At 46.0% G+C, this 16,518-nt stretch overlaps 1 protein-coding gene and 1 long non-coding RNA gene across 4 annotated transcripts in view; one reads left to right on the top strand and one right to left on the bottom strand.

Annotated features, from left to right (window-relative positions):
- LOC134900062 (uncharacterized) overlaps positions 1 to 16,518 on the top strand; it is a 191,395-nt gene that overhangs the window by 60,104 nt on the left and 114,773 nt on the right. For all 3 annotated transcript variants that reach the window (XR_010173586.1, XR_010173592.1, XR_010173598.1), the window contains 3 exons: positions 12,403 to 12,543; positions 13,099 to 13,295; positions 16,129 to 16,269. This is a non-coding gene — a long non-coding RNA (uncharacterized LOC134900062). The remainder of the gene's footprint in view (positions 1 to 12,402; positions 12,544 to 13,098; positions 13,296 to 16,128; positions 16,270 to 16,518) is intronic.
- The window catches only part of LPAR1 (lysophosphatidic acid receptor 1), a 197,549-nt gene that overhangs the window by 158,960 nt on the left and 22,071 nt on the right, over positions 1 to 16,518 (bottom strand). The gene's annotated exons all lie outside the window — the stretch shown is intronic.

Raw genomic sequence — 16,518 nt, 5'->3', positions numbered from 1 at the left:
TGTATGTGTGCAAGCTTACCGGGAGTGTAATGTACAGTATATGAGGGCTCTGTGTGTAATATGCGTAGGGTTGCTCTGTATGTGTAATATGTATAGGGGGTTATGTGTGTTAGCTCCCCAGGTGTGTAATAATATTTATAGGTGAGCTGTTTGCGCGTAATCTCCCAGGGTGTGTAATATGTGTAGGGAAACTACTGCTTCCTGATAAGTTTATGTGGACATGGAAGATTGCTGCAGAGTACTGTATATGTCCCACTGACTACTACATGTACATGCTTGATGTCACACAGACTGTGCTGTCAGTATATATATATATATATATATATTGTATGTGATGTCTGTATATATATATATATATATATATATATATATATTTATTGTATGTGATGTCTGGAGGAGGGGTTGAGGAGGGTGGGCAGAGGTAGGTTGAGGGGGGGGGGGGGGCCCAGAGATATTGGTGTACCGGGCCCCATGATTTCTGTTGCCGGCCCTGCTATAGACCAGTGGTTCTCAAACTCGGTCCTCAGGACCCCACACAGTGCATGTTTTGCAGGTAACCCAGCAAGTGCACAGGTGTATTAATTACTCACTGACACATTTTAAAAGGTCCACAGGAGGAGCTAATTATTTCACTTGTGATTCTGTGAGGAGACCTGCAAAACATGCACTGTGTGGGGTCCTGAGGACCGAGTTTGAGAACCTGTGCTATAAACTATATAACATTTAAATGTTTTTTGTTGTTTTTGGACAATATCTTTTTTTTTCTTGAAACTGGTACTTATTTGTCATCCATGCATGATTCCTTGAAAGCCATTCCTAACACACTCTAAAACTATATTATATTATGTATACCATTGCAAAGTTTAGCAACCTGCGACTGCCAGGGCTGTAACTACGTGTGTGCCAAGTGGGCTTGGCACACAGCGCAGTTGCCCTGAGGGCGCACGGCCAGCGGCATGTAATGAGTCAAATTGACTCATTACATGCCGCCTCTGCTGTGTGCGCCGTGCGCCGCGCTGTGGAGGGAGAAGAGGACCAGCGCCGGGCAGCGGAGAAGGAGAAGGAGGGAGGGGGAGCAGGGAGCCGCAGCAGCGCTATGTCTGCCATCCCCCTTTTTACACATTGCGGCAGACGGTGACCCCCTGAGAGAGAGAGAGAAAGAGAGATATACTTACCATCTCCCTGCTGGCAGTCAGGCTCCTCGTGCAGCTTCCTCGGTCACGGTGCAGGCAGTGAGGTGAGAAGGAGGAGGAGGGAGGGGGAGCAGGGAGCCGCAGCAGCGATATGTCATTGGTAGTAAGCGCCGCTGCAGCATCCCCCTCTCCTTCCGTATTGGCTGCCCGGCGCTGCTGTGGATGCTGGGATGGAGGAACCGCATCCCAGCATCCACAGCAGCGCGGGGCAGCCAATACAGAAGGAGAGGGGGATGCTGCAGCGGCGCTTACTACCAATGACATAGCGCTGCTGCGGCTCCCTGCTCCCCCTCCCTCCTCCTCCTTCTCCGCTGCCCGGCGCTGGTCCTCTTCTCCCTCCACAGCGCGGCGCACACAGCACACAGCAGAGGCGGCATGTAATGAGTCAATTTGACTCATTACATGCCGCTGGCCGTGCGCCCTCAGGGCAATTGCGCTGTGTGCCAAGCCCACTTGGCACACACGTAGTTACGGCCCTGGCTAGAACTAACCTCTATCACTGACATAAGAATGAAGGTTAATATCATATGGTTGTGTTCCTATAGTTTATCAGTGTGGTATTAGTGAAGTCTGGGTTCCGGCAGAGCTGTTAGGTGGGTAATGTATATTTGTCTTGGTTTATATAATTTTTCCTTATTTTGCAACTGCATTCCCCAAATATTAGTGAGCTCCATTATTCAATTACCTATCCTGCCTTCTGTTAACTGGGATATTGTTTTTAAAGTAGAATTTTTTTTTGAAGATCAAGGGCCTTATTCATGTCGCATGCTGATATCAGGCGCCAGTGCGCATATACATGTCCTGTCCTGCATGTGCGCACCCGGCCAGTGCTTTCGCATTGCATTGGCTGCGAACGCCTCTGCCTGATTGACAGGCAGAAGCATTTGTGGGGTGGCGGTGCGGTGTTGCGGGGGAGGGATGTTTCAAACGGGGATGGTCGGTGCCCTTTTCTGGGAGGCTGCGTGATGTCACATGCAGCCGCTCCGAAGGAATAAATGGCAGTAGTTCGCCTACTGCGAGGCAGGGGTCATCCACAGTTGCTGCAACTACAATTAAATTATGCTCGCAGCTGCTTTCCCTGTGCTGGGTGGGACAGTCAGCATGCTGAGAGGCCTTGCCCTGTGCTGGGTGGGACAGTCGGCATGCTGGGTGGCCTTGTTCTGTGCTGGGTGGGACAGTCGACATGCTGGGTGGCCTTGTCCTGTGCTGGGTGGGACAGTCAGCATGCTGGGTGGCCTTGCCCTGTGCTGGGTGGGACAGTCAGCATGCTGGGTGGCCTTGTCCTGTGCTGGGTGGGACAGTCAGCATGCTGGGAGGCCTTGCCCGGCGGCTTTGCCCTGTGCTGGGTGGGACAGTCAGCATGCTGGGAGGCCTTGCCCGGCGGCCTTGCCCTGTGCTGGGTGGGACAGTCAGCATGCTGGGCGGCCTTGCCCTGTGCTGGGTGGGACAGTCAGCATGCTGGGCGGCCTTGCCCTGTGCTGGGTGGGACAGTCAGCATGCTGGGTGGCCTTGCCCTGTGCTGGGTGGGACAGCATGCTGGGCAGCCTTGCCCGGTGACCTTGCCTTGTGCTGGGTGGGACAGTCAGCATGCTGGGAGGCCTTGCCCTGTGCTGGGTGGGACAGTCAGCATGCTGGGTGGCCTTGTCCTGTGCTGGGTGGGACAGTCAGCATGCTGGGAGGCCTTGCCCGGCGGCTTTGCCCTGTGCTGGGTGGGACAGTCAGCATGCTGGGAGGCCTTGCCCGGCGGCCTTGCCCTGTGCTGGGTGGGACAGTCAGCATGCTGGGCGGCCTTGCCCTGTGCTGGGTGGGACAGTCAGCATGCTGGGCGGCCTTGCCCTGTGCTGGGTGGGACAGTCAGCATGCTGGGCGGCCTTGCCCTGTGCTGGGTGGGACAGTCAGCATGCTGGGCGGCCTTGCCCTGTGCTGGGTGGGACAGCATGCTGGGAGGCCTTGCCCTGTGCTGGATGGGACAGACAGCATGCTGGGAGGCCTTGCCCGGCGGCCTTGCCCTGTGCTGGGTGGGACAGTCAGCATGCTGAGAGGCCTTGCCCTGTGCTGGGTGGGACAGTCGGCATGCTGGGTGGCCTTGTCCTGTGCTGGGTGGGACAGTCGACATGCTGGGCGGCCTTGTCCTGTGCTGGGTGGGACAGTCAGCATGCTGGGAGGCCTTGTCCTGTGCTGGGTGGGACAGTCAGCATGCTGGGAGGCCTTGCCCTGTGCTGGGTGGGACAGTCGGCATGCTGGGCGGCCTTGCCCTGTGCTGGGTGGGACAGTCGGCATGCTGGGCTGCCTTGCCCTGTGCTGGGTGGGACAGACAGCATGCTGGGCTGCCTTGCCCTGTGCTGGGTGGGACAGTCGGCATGCTGGGCGGCCTTGCCCTGTGCTGGGTGGGACAGACAGCATGCTGGGCGGCCTTGCCCTGTGCTGGGTGGGACAGACAGCATGCTGGGCTGCCTTGCCCTGTGCTGGGTGGGACAGACAGCATGCTGGGCGGCCTTGCCCTGTGCTGGGTGGGGCAGTCAGCATGCTGGGCAGCCTTGCACTGTGTTGGGCGTCACCCAGCATGCAATAGAAACGATTGCAGAGTCTGCTCTTTAGAAGAATCTGCAATCCAACCTGAATATAGTCCAAAGCCCCTATTTGTGTTCTGTACAGTTCTCCATGTCTTAATTGGTATCTGGACTCTACGTCGACACTGTCTAGGTTGATGCACATTAGGTTGACACATATTGGTCGACAATGAGTAGGTCGACACAGGAAATAAGTTGATATAACCATTAGGTCGACATGGAAAAAGGTTGACATGCGTTTTTCACATTTATTTCCATTTTTTTTTTTACATTTTCATACTTTACGATCCACGTGGACTACAATTGGGAACGGTAACCTGTGCCAATCGGTAGTGGAGCGATGCACCTTGCCCGAAGCATGGTGAGTGAACACAGTGTACTAATTGGGGTTCGCCATCACTTTACGAAGAAAACGACACTCAAAAAAATAAAAAAAACTCGTTGACCTTTTCCCATGATGACCTAATGGCCGCGTCGACCCATTTCCTATGTCGACCTAGTCACTGTCGACCAATAGGTGTCGACTTAGACACTGTCGACCCTGAGTCCCATACCCGTCTTTGTTACCCAGCTTGTAATACCAGGTAATATCAATGTTGTGTCAGAGGTGCCACAGATCTGGCCAGTAGCCATACACTGTAAGATAACACAATGTGATTATACCTAAAGAATAAGTATATTCGGCAAAGTAATTAAAGCAATTAACTAACATGTTGGAAATCCCCGGTTTGACCCAAAAATCATTGGAATCTGCGAGTGGGAGATTTTCAACATGATGGATTTTGCTGATTCCCCACCAAATCGCCATTTATCAAAGTGGCCTTCATTGTGGCATTGATTGTACGCACATTCCTAATATTACAGTACATTTATCAGATGAATTTACTTTTCAACACAAAACAATGAGGTGGTAAATGCACAAAATCTTGAAACATGTCCAGATCTGCAAGTCATCACAATGAAGGGGGTATTCAATTACCGCAGGGTTTACCCTATGACTAATTGCCAGGAAAAATCCCAGAGGCGCGGGGAATGACTATTTAATTAAATAGCCTTTTTCCTGTGCCGAAAAACTGGGATTCAGGCACAGAAACCCACTGATTCTGCGTAAACCTCGGAATCAATGGGTTTTTTCACGCATGTGAACCAATTTTTACAATACCTCCAGCCTGGCAATAAGCAGTCCCCCCTAAGTGTGTACTTGCACCTTTCTATAGTAGGTGAAAACAATGCACCTCCTAACAGGAGAACCTCTAAGTAACTGCTGGTCTGAATGAGACCACACTCTTACTGAACTCTGTCTACATGAAGACGCCACTTTTCACCCTCGTTCCACCTATCTGGTGATAAGGATTAATGCGCTCCTAATACGTCCCATTCTTAAATCATGCATTTGCTTTCTGGGTATGTACAGTCAGTGCAAAAATAGACACAATACACAGCACCATCTGGGGTAGTACACACTCTGCATCAGCCCTTAGCATTACATTTGAGTAAATAATTAGAAACAGACTTTTATATTTACTAAACACAAAAGCTTATCAAATTTGAATTCTTCATGGCTTGGGGTGATTCATTTAGTAAACCACACTACTTGGGCTGAGAACTGTGAGGCTATTGTGTGCTTGCATGCCAGCAGAGGTATGCTTCCTGTCACTCAAGGGTAGGGTTATGACTGTACCAGAGCCGCAGTACCCTGATTTACAACAGGGCTTCATCAAAGACTATACTTGTATTTTAAATATGGCTGATTTCTATTTATTTCAATTGACACGAGTCTTGCAGCTAGATAGAATGTACAACTGCCTTAGAATCAAGACAGTGCTATTAAGAACATTGTACTGTACTAGCTTTAAATTGGTGTAATTAGCCATGACGGTGTTTAGAATTCCTAAAGGGATTTTCACCCTCTTTCAATTTTCATGGTGCTTGCATTCTCTGCAAATCCACTGTAAAATGGAAACTTTTATATAATGCTAATAAGGATAATGTTTCCTCACTATACATTTGACAGCACAAGCAATGTGACAGCTTACTATATGTACAGTATATGTCTCGTATATATGTTAGTGTCAACATGGGTATGGAATGCAATGGATACATTTTGTTTTTAAAACATAATGTGGGTTTTACTGAGCATTACAAGGACAGTTTGATATAAGTGACAGCAAGTTATGAATGTGGGGAAAGACTGGTACATTTTACAAAATCAACTGTAACACAGTCTGTCTGATCTCAAGACTTGGATAGCGCCTCACTCAGCAGTGCCAAATTTCACAGGATAGACCTAATGTTCACCTTGTTGATGTGCTGTTGTTATTATTATTATTATTATTATTATTATTAACAATTATTTATATAGTGCACACATATTCCGCAGCACTTTACAAGGAATATTTGGCCAATCAGATCAGTCCCTGCCCTCGTGGAGCTTACAATCTATATTCCCTACCACATGTACATGCAATAACATTCACGCTAGGGTTAATTTTGTTGGGAGCCAATTAACCTACCATTATATTTTTGGATTGTTGGAGGAAACCGGAGTACCTGGAGGAAACCCATGCAAGCATGTTGAGAATATACAAATTCTACACATTTAGGGTCATGGCAGAATCTAACCCAACATTAGTGTATTGTGAGGAGGAAGCAGCCCGCTTAGATGACCCCTAGACACTAGAGTGACCTGGAGTAGATTTTTGTCTGACCAAAGAATGATTTAATTGCTGCAACTGGTTAGACAAATATTCCACCCAAGGCAGATTAACCATAGGGACAATTTGTGGCTGTAAGGGAACAGGTGGTCCCATAGGGGGTGTAAGGTGTTCCACCAGAGTACCAAGTAGGTTTGTGAATGCAGCCCAGGGTGGCTCCTGATTGGTTACAGGAGCTGCTGACTTACCGGGAGATGTATGATACATAGTACACAGACCATCATACACAGCTTACCCATCTGGTAAACTTTGGCGCATGCTCTGCATGATACAGGAGCATCCACATACTTACTGCCCTTCTTGTTAGACATTGTACACAAATGCAACAACAGAGCGAATTAGTACGATAAAGCCAGACAGAGTACAATACATCCGAATAAATCCGTTAGTATGTGATTGTAGACACAGTACACAACACCAGCAAATAAATCTGGTATTATGTGACTGAGTACACAGAAGAATATACGTAATAGGTAAATACTGTAATGCACTATATATATGACCCTGACGCGCCAAGTCCCCTAGGGTACAGAATATAGTGATAGATATATCTAGGAAACACTGAAGGTAAAACCACACAGCAGATACAGGCACACACAGTCACAGGCAATGCAGATAATTATTATGACAATAAAACTGCACTGGACTAGTATATGTACACGAAGAGTCCTGCACTCGCATATAGAGTATTCGCAACAGTGGGGTGCTCCTAGTGGGGATCTCCCTCAGCGGGTAGACCCACAATATTTAGAAAGAGTCCAACAAAGTGGAGGTGCACTCGTCCAATCAAAAGGTCTCCAGCAACTTAAATTTTCACAATAACTTTATTTCAGTCGATGTCAGGCTTATTGTTGTCGACGTTTTGATCCTCAGTTTAGGATCTTTATCAAGACAAGCTTCCATATATACAAAATAATTTGAAAGCATCACATATTGATTACTACAAAAAACAAAAACATAAAAATAAGTATAAATACAAGAACAAAAACATAAATAGACTACCAGGCCCCAAAGCATCTTTCAACAAAACTAAATTTGCACCCAGTGAGGGTCAAATTGAACAGTACCACATCTCTATCAAAGTTCACCGTGAATAGAAAAAGACACCATATGTGTGAAACACAATGGACTGACATATAATGTTCAAAACACGCAATATAGTGCAGCTAAATAACAACACCATGGTGTCAATAATATCATGCACTTACTCAGAAAAATCAATGTGTCGTATTCAGACAGTATCATGGCTGTGCGGCTTATAGTTCAAAAGCCAAATGAAGATTCTGCAGTAGTGAGTCAAAAATACATATACATATATATATATATATATATATATATATATATATATATATATATATATATAAAACACAAAGCTGGCAGGCTCGGCACTCACTTCTGGGCGCTTGTAACTTGCTGCGGTGCCCTCTGGGAATGTTGCCATCCAAAAACAGTCACTTTAAAGCAGCGGCACTCAGCAGTCTGATGCAGTAAAAAAAGCCGTTTATTACGGTCCTACGCCGTTTCGGGGATAAACCCCGTCTTCAGGGACAAAACAGTACAAATATAGTGCAAACACAATCAACCTTTTATACCCTATAAACAAGTGATCATAATGGATAACATTACTCACCTGTCCAGCGCTGTCGTTTCCCGCCGCGTCTGGCCGCTGTGTGTACATGACTCACTTGGATGACGTTGGCGGTCAGCGCCGGACAGGGAGCTCCAATCGGTGAGTTAGTGTAAGCGTTGCTAAGCAACCCCTGTAAACGTCAACAACATGGTATTCTGTGTACCTGTTGTTTCTTATCTACCTGGTCCAGTTTATGCAACAATGAATCCCCCCCCCCCCCCCCAATCCCCCATAATTGGCACTATGAAAGGGACAAACATGTGCGCGCCGAAGGCGCGTGCCGCCAAAAAGGGTGTGGCTTCGTTGGGCGTGGCTTTGCATAAAGGGGCGTGGCATTGCAGGAAAAGACTACCTTATACCCCAGTTTTGCAACCTGCACGCCCATACGTTGGCCACCACAGGAAAGAAAAATAATCCTGATTTATGCCCCTTACATTATTTGTCATTTTTCCTCCTTATAGTAATGCCCAGTATACATTATGCCACATACTGCAATGGCCCTTAGACATTATTCCACGCACAATAATGCACATGACACAATATGCACACACCATAATGCCCCCGACACATTATGCCACACACCGTAATGCCTGTGACACATTATGCCACACACCGTAATGCCTGTGACACATGACGACAGGAACAGGGCCGTCTTAACAGCAGTGTAGGCCCCTGGGCACAGCAATGCACTGGGCCCTCTACCCATCCTCCAGCGGTAGGTGTGTGTGTGTGGGGGGGGGGGGGGGGGGTGCTATCATCGGGTGGTAGGGAGTGTTCTATCTTCCGCTCAGCATGTAGGACCTGGAGCAGTAATTTCTGCTAATTACTCCTTTACTGCACAGATGGTGGAAGATGGGGGGGGAGAGAAAACACTAAACTGTAGAAGAGGCATTGGGCTAAATGAAGGGGCCCCGGTACATGACTTCAGGGGTAGTGGGGGGGGGGGGGTGTAAAACGCAGGGGAGGGGTGGATAGTGGAGTGGGCTTAATATTCATCATTTTCCGGTGGGAGGGCAGCTTCCCTGACTGCAGATATCTCAAGTTCCTGGAAAAAGATTTCTTAGCTTTGTATGTGATAAAAACTAGAGAGTCCCACCTTTCAGGAGGTACTGGGGACACCTTTCAGGAGGTACTGGGGACACCTTTCAGGAGGTACTGGGGACACCTGTCAGGAGGTACTGGGGACACCTTTCAGGAGGTACTGGGGACACCTGTCAGGAGGTACTGGGGACACCTGTCAGGAGGTACTGGGAACACCTGTCAGGAGGTACTGGGGACACCTTTCAGGAGGTACTGGGGACACCTGTCAGGAGGTACTGGCAACACCTTTCAGGAGATACTGGGGAGTTGGGGATCAGAGTTCAGTATCCAGAGCAATCCACCGCCGAAAATATGAAACAGCAAACCAGATGTGTGAAGCTGGAGCAGGGACCAGCTGCTTGAAGGCTTATATCTCCGGTTCTGGGCATAGTAGAGTCAAGCTGCCAGTGTCCACTGAAAGGGAAGGGGTCCCATATTTTGGAGAGTCCCCTCAGAAAAGCTATAAGTCAGACAGAACTCAAGATATCTGGCTGGGAAGCACAATTAACACAATGCCCGTGATATAGTATACCATACACCATAATACCTGTGACACATACCACAATGCCCGTTATACCCTATGCGACACTGCAATGCCCCTGAGACATTATACCACATACCACAATGCCCGTGATATAGTATGCCCCACACCGTAATGCCTGTGACACATTATGACACACACTGCAATGTCCGTGATACATTATGCCACACACAGTAATGCCCATTACACATTAAGTCCTACAGTAAGGCTTCTAATTACTTTTAAATTACCTGCTCGTTGCCAGGGGTTTCATGCTCTTGGTTCCATGCACGGTGCCAGGGGTTTTCATGCTCAGGGTGTCATGCTCGTTGCCAGGTGTTTCATGCACTGGGTGTCATGCTCGTTGCCAGGAGTTTCATGCACTGGGTGTCATGCTCGTTGCTAGGGGGTAGTGCTTGTTGCTAGGGCTGTGCTCCCAGTGCCACATATGTCCCCAGTGCCAGATATTCCCCCACGGTGCCAGGTACTCACGTGCCCCCAGTGCCAAATATAGCCCCCCCCCAGTGCCACATATGCCCCCAGTGCCAGATAGTCCCCCACAGTGCCAGGTGCTCATGTGCCCCCAGTACCAAATATAGCCCCCCCATGTGCCAGGTACACATGCAGTGCCATATATGCCCCCTCAGTACCCCCCCAGTGCCATATATGCCCCCTCAGTGCCATATATGCCCCCGCAGTGCCATATATACCCCCTCAGTGCCATATATGCCCCCTCAGTGCCCCCTCCGTGCCATACATGCCCCCTCAGTGCCCCCCCAGTGCCATATATGCCCCCTCAGTTCCCCCCCCCCCCCCGCTGCTGTGAAGGAGGGACAAGGAGGGCACAGCGCGCGCCTCTCTCATGTCCTTCCTGCATCTCCGTCTGGTCTAATAAATGAAATGCCGATTCGTGAGCCAATCAGAGCTCACGAACGGCACTTCCATTATTAGACCAGACGGAGACGCAGGATGGACACGGGAGAGGCGCGCGCGGCGCGCTCTGCCCTCCGTGTCCCTCCTTACAGCAGGGAGGGAGAGGAGACAGCAGATTGACATGCGGACGCTCGTCCGCATGTCAATATGCTCTAAATCAGTGGCGGCGCCCCCGCAGCCCCTCGCCCCCAAGCCACCGTGAGGGCTGCGGGGGCAGTAGTTACGCCACTGCCTACATATAAAGAGACTTAAATACCGAACTCGTTTACCGAAACTTACTACTATAAAAAACATGAAAGAGATAATGTTTCGTTAAGCCCATGTGGGGACACCGTCCTAAGGCGGTGTATCCATCGAGCTTCTTTTTGCAAGAGCTGTTTAGCCCTATCACCTCCACGTTTAGTAAATGGTACTTGTTCTAAAATCCTGTACCTTAATGTGGATAAATTATGCCCACATTGCTTGAAGTGTTTTGCAACGGGTTGATCTATTAACTTCCCCTCCAATGATTGTTTTATTGCACTCCTATGTTGTGTCATACGTTCCTTAAATTGGCAAGTTGTCTTGCCTATATAAAATAAGTCACAGGGACAACGTATATAATATACTACAAAACGACTGCTACAGGTTAAAACCTGTTTGATCATAATCTTCTGGCCTGTATGTGGATGCATAAAGTGATCACCCACTTCCAGGTATACACATGTAGCGCAACCCGTGCATTTGTAAATACCGGGCTTACGTACAAGAAATGAGCTAGAACTATTATTCATTGGTTGTAAGTTGGCAATGTCTGTACGTACCACTTTATCTCTGATATTTCTCCCTCGTTTATAACAGGGCAACAGAGAACGAGTGGAAAGTGATGGCAAGCTTGTATCTGCTGTAATGACTGGCCAAACTCTTTTGGCCGTAGCCATTATCCGTTTGCTTGCTGGTGAATATTTCGATACATAAACCATTGCATCAACATTTTTATTCACTTTATCAGTTCGGTTACTCATCACCTTTGGTTGTTTCAAAGCTCGCTGTTTGGCATCTTGTAATGATCTATTTGAATATCCCCTTTCCAAGAATTTTTTTATCATCTCATCCATTTGTCTCATCTCATCATCTGCATCACTGCAGATGCGATGCACCCGCAAAAGTTGGGAATATGGTAAACCACTTTTTAGGGGAGTGGGATGATAACTAGATGCATGCAACAGACTATTTACATCTGTGGGCTTACTATAAATTGAGGTGGTGAGTTTACCTGCAGACAAAATGATTCTCACATCCAAAAAGTGTATGGTATCAGGTTGGATGTTAAAAGTAAATTTAATGTCTTCATCCAAGGCATTGGCCTGATCCATCATGCAAATGAATTCTTCACGTGTGCCAGTCCAAAGGATGAACACGTCATCTATATAGCGCGTGTAAAGCGCCATACGTGACCTGTTACTCTCATTGGCAAAAAACAGATTCTGCTCCACACCAAACATAAAGGCATTTGCATATGCCGGTGCGGAGCAAGAACCCATGGCACAACCCTGTGCTTGAAGGAAAAATTCATCATTAAAAAGAAAATAGTTTCTATGCAAAGTGAGAAAGTAGTAAGTTTCGGTAAACGAGTTCGGTATTTAAGTCTCTTTATATGTAGGCTTTGTGTGAATATGGTTTTAACAAGTACTGTTGCGTTCAGATCATTACTGGACATTGTTTACCATTATGACTATGTATGTCATTCATTAATGGGCTACCTATTCTGTTTATGTTGAAGTTTCCATGGTGATGGGAGCACACACGCCGGTATGCGCCAGAGACGGGACTTTGTGGTCCGCGGTTGATGACGTAAACGGATGTAGCTACACGGGGCTCCGTGAGCGTCTGCACATGTGGTGATTTGTAACTGTTATTTAAGGTAAGAAGTTTTGTATTTTGATTATTGTTGCTCCTGAAGACGGTCAATAAAGACCGAAACGTTAAGCTGGAATAGACGGGGTGGTCTCGTTTAGTCACTTGAATTAGTCCCAGGAGTGCCGCCAATTACATTTCTATATTGCTGTTTGGCTGTGGAGGGCACCGGGCAGGCTGCACCAGTATTGGTAATGGAGTGCCGAGGATCGTTTGTGTATATATAACAATTGGCTTCTATGCCTATATTGCACTAAGGCACCCGTTTACATTTTGGATATATCGCCATTATTTACTGTAACAACAACGAGAATTGGTGAATCTCTTTCTCTTGTTTGTCTACTTCACGTTGGAAAATGGATACAGTGCGAGAGGAGGTGGCTGGCTTTCGGCAGGTGACGTTGCCGCAAGGCGATTTTTTGTCATTATCTGATGTAGATTTGGAGAGAATCCTGTTCAAGGACAAGATGTCTTCAACTTATACAAAAGAGACATTAGAGCAACAGTTTACTGCACTTTTGAGACTTAAGAACCGTGAAACTGACTTTTATCTCACTTTCAGATTACTATCGGGATAAAATGCTTCCACGTGGGTTCAGAATAAAGAATACTCCCACAATAGGGCGGCATAACCCTGAATTCTGCAGAAAATGGGCTGCAGTGCTTAATAAGGCATCTTTTGACTTGATCTTGCTGGTAGTAGAAGAGGCGGCACGGGAATTGGAAGTGGTCCGCAAAAAGATTAAAGACCTTGAGATGGTATGTCTCAATGAATTATCCACTGATACCAGTTGTGATTGGTTGAGTAAATTAACCACACAAGTAGAAAAATATAAGACTGATCTCATTAGATTCAAAACAAAAAAATATGTGACAGTATCTAAGGACTATGTTGAGAATAGGGTGTACCTTTAGGCTAACAACTCTACTTTCAAGCAGAAGAATTTCAGATCCAAGACCATTAATAGAAACAGACGGTTTCCGCTAGAAGCTGACTCTAGCAGCGGGGCTTCAAACAGTGAGGCGGAGCAACCTTCTACTTCAAAGACCTCTAAAGCCTCTAAACTCCCTTTAGGTGTGAAAACGAGAGCCCAGCTCGAGGGCCCCGAAGTAAAAGAACCCGACGTGGCAAGCAATGCCAAAGGCAAAGGAGGCAAGAGTTCAAAAAGCAAGAAGTAGTGTACAACTTATCATCTAGAGAAATCTCAGCATTGGAGATTAGCGTATTATCTAGAGGTCTCAATTTTGTGCCCACAAATAAACACGATACGTTTGAAAGTAAAGTGGATCTCAGTCGATTTAATAGACAGCTCCGGTTAAAATAATTTTTTGCTGAGAAGGATTATGTTCCTGGCAAAGACTGTCCTGTGAAAACTAAGTCGACTTTTGATCCCCATTCGATGAATCCGGCTATTAGATCCTATACAAGGACTGTGTCTAAATGTATAGATGATTATGGTAGTTCTATCAAAATTAAACCTAACTTGTCTAAACAAGAGTTTAAAGCTCTTAATGATCTATCAGGTTATACTGATATAACAATCCGCCCTGCCGATAAGGGGGGCGGAATTGTTATTCAGGATATATCAGAGTATAAATTAGAGGCTTATAGGCAGTTAAATGACACCACGGTATATGCTAGATTATCATTGGACCCTACTCCCAAATATGTAAAAGAATTATCAGAAGTGTTGGGAAAGGCAGTGCAGGAGGGCATTATTTCAAAGGCAAACATGACAGCATTATTAGTTGAAAGTCCTCGGGTTCCAATTTTTTACACCATCCCTAAATTGCATAAAAATCGTTTGAATCCCCCAGGTAGACCAATAATCTCAGCCCGTGATTCCCTGTACTCAAAAGTTTCACAATATGTCTATTATTTGCAACCGATAATACAACAACAAAGTACGTACCTTAAAGATACGACCTCATTTTTGGAAAAACTCAATGAGATTGGGGAGGTGAAGGGACAATGTTGGTTATGTACGGCTGATGTCAACAGCCTTTATACCAGCATTCCGCACCATCGGGGTATCGAAGCTGTAAAAACCCTCATTGAGAATGATCACCACTATACAGGCCCAGAGTTAGAATTTTTTCTGAAGTTGATCTTTCTCACTTTGCATAGAAACTATTTTCTTTTTAATGATGAATTTTTCCTTCAAGCGCAGGGTTGTGCCATGGGTTCTTGCTCCGCACCGGCATATGCAAATGCCTTTATGTTTGGTGTGGAGCAGAATCTGTTTTTTGCCAATGAGAGTAACAGGTCACGTATGGCGCTGTACACGCGCTATATAGATGACGTGTTCATCCTTTGGACTGGCACACGTGAAGAATTCATTTGCATGATGGATCAGGCCAATGCCTTGGATGAAGACATTAAATTTACTTTTAACATCCAACCTGATACCATACACTTTTTGGATGTGAGAATCATTTTGTCTTCAGGTAAACTCACCACCTCAATTTATAGTAAGCCCACAGATGTAAATAGTCTGTTGCATGCATCTAGTTATCATCCCACTCCCCTAAAAAGTGGTTTACCATATTCCCAACTTTTGCGGGTGCATCGCATCTGCAGTGATGCAGATGATGAGATGAGACAAATGGATGAGATGATAAAAAAAATCTTGGAAAGGGGATATTCAAATAGATCATTACAAGATGCCAAACAGCGAGCTTTGAAACAACCAAAGGTGATGAGTAACCGAACTGATAAAGTGAATAAAAATGTTGATGCAATGGTTTATGTATCGAAATATTCACCAGCAAGCAAACGGATAATGGCTACGGCCAAAAGAGTTTGGCCAGTCATTACAGCAGATACAAGCTTGCCATCACTTTCCACCCGTTCTCTGTTGCCCTGTTATAAACGAGGGAGAAATATCAGAGATAAAGTGGTACGTACAGACATTGCCAACTTACAACCAATGAATAATAGTTCTAGCTCATTTCTTGTACGTAAGCCCGGTAATTACAAATGCACGGGTTGCGCTACATGTGTATACCTGGAAGTGGGTGATCACTTTATGCATCCACATACAGGCCAGAAGATTATGATCAAACAGGTTTTAACCTGTAGCAGTCGTTTTGTAGTATATTATATACGTTGTCCCTGTGACTTATTTTATATAGGCAAGACAACTTGCCAATTTAAGGAACGTATGACACAACATAGGAGTGCAATAAAACAATCATTGGAGGGGAAGTTAATAGATCAACCCGTTGCAAAACACTTCAAGCAATGTGGGCATAATTTATCCACATTAAGGTACAGGATTTTAGAACAAGTACCATTTACTAAACGTGGAGGTGATAGGGCTAAACAGCTCTTGCAAAAAGAAGCTCGATGGATACACCGCCTTAGGACGGTGTCCCCACATGGGCTTAACAAAACATTATCTCTTTCATGTTTTTTATAGTAGTAAGTTTCGGTAAACGAGTTCGTTATTTAAGTCCTCTTTATATGTAGGCTAGGTGTGAATATGGTTTTAATAAGTACTGTTGCGTTCAGATCATTACTGGACATTGTTTACCATTATGACTATGTATGTCATTCATTAATGGGCTACCTATTCTGTTTATGTTGAAGTTTCCATGGTGATGGGAGCACACACGCCGGTATGCGCCAGAGACGGGACTTTGTGGTCCGCGGTTGATGACGTAACCGGATGTAGCTACACGGGGCTCCGTGAGCGTCTGCACATGTGGTGATTTGTAACTGTTATTTAAGGTAAGAAGTTTTGTATTTTGATTATTGTTGCTTCTGAAGACGGTCAATAAAGACCGAAACGTTAAGCTGGAATAGACGGGGTGGTCTCGTTTAGTCACTTGAATTAGTCCCAGGAGTGCCGCCAATTACATTTCTATATATATATATATATATATATATATATATATACATATAAACATATATATATATATATATATGTATAAATATATGCTGATGTGTGAAAAGGCCACCATTAGATATACACAAACA

The sequence above is a fragment of the Pseudophryne corroboree genome, chromosome 1 (assembly GCF_028390025.1).
Source record: "Pseudophryne corroboree isolate aPseCor3 chromosome 1, aPseCor3.hap2, whole genome shotgun sequence".
Taxonomy (NCBI): domain Eukaryota; kingdom Metazoa; phylum Chordata; class Amphibia; order Anura; family Myobatrachidae; genus Pseudophryne; species Pseudophryne corroboree.
The sequence above is the reverse complement of the archived record's forward strand: the minus strand, read 5'-3'. Positions and strand labels throughout refer to the sequence as shown.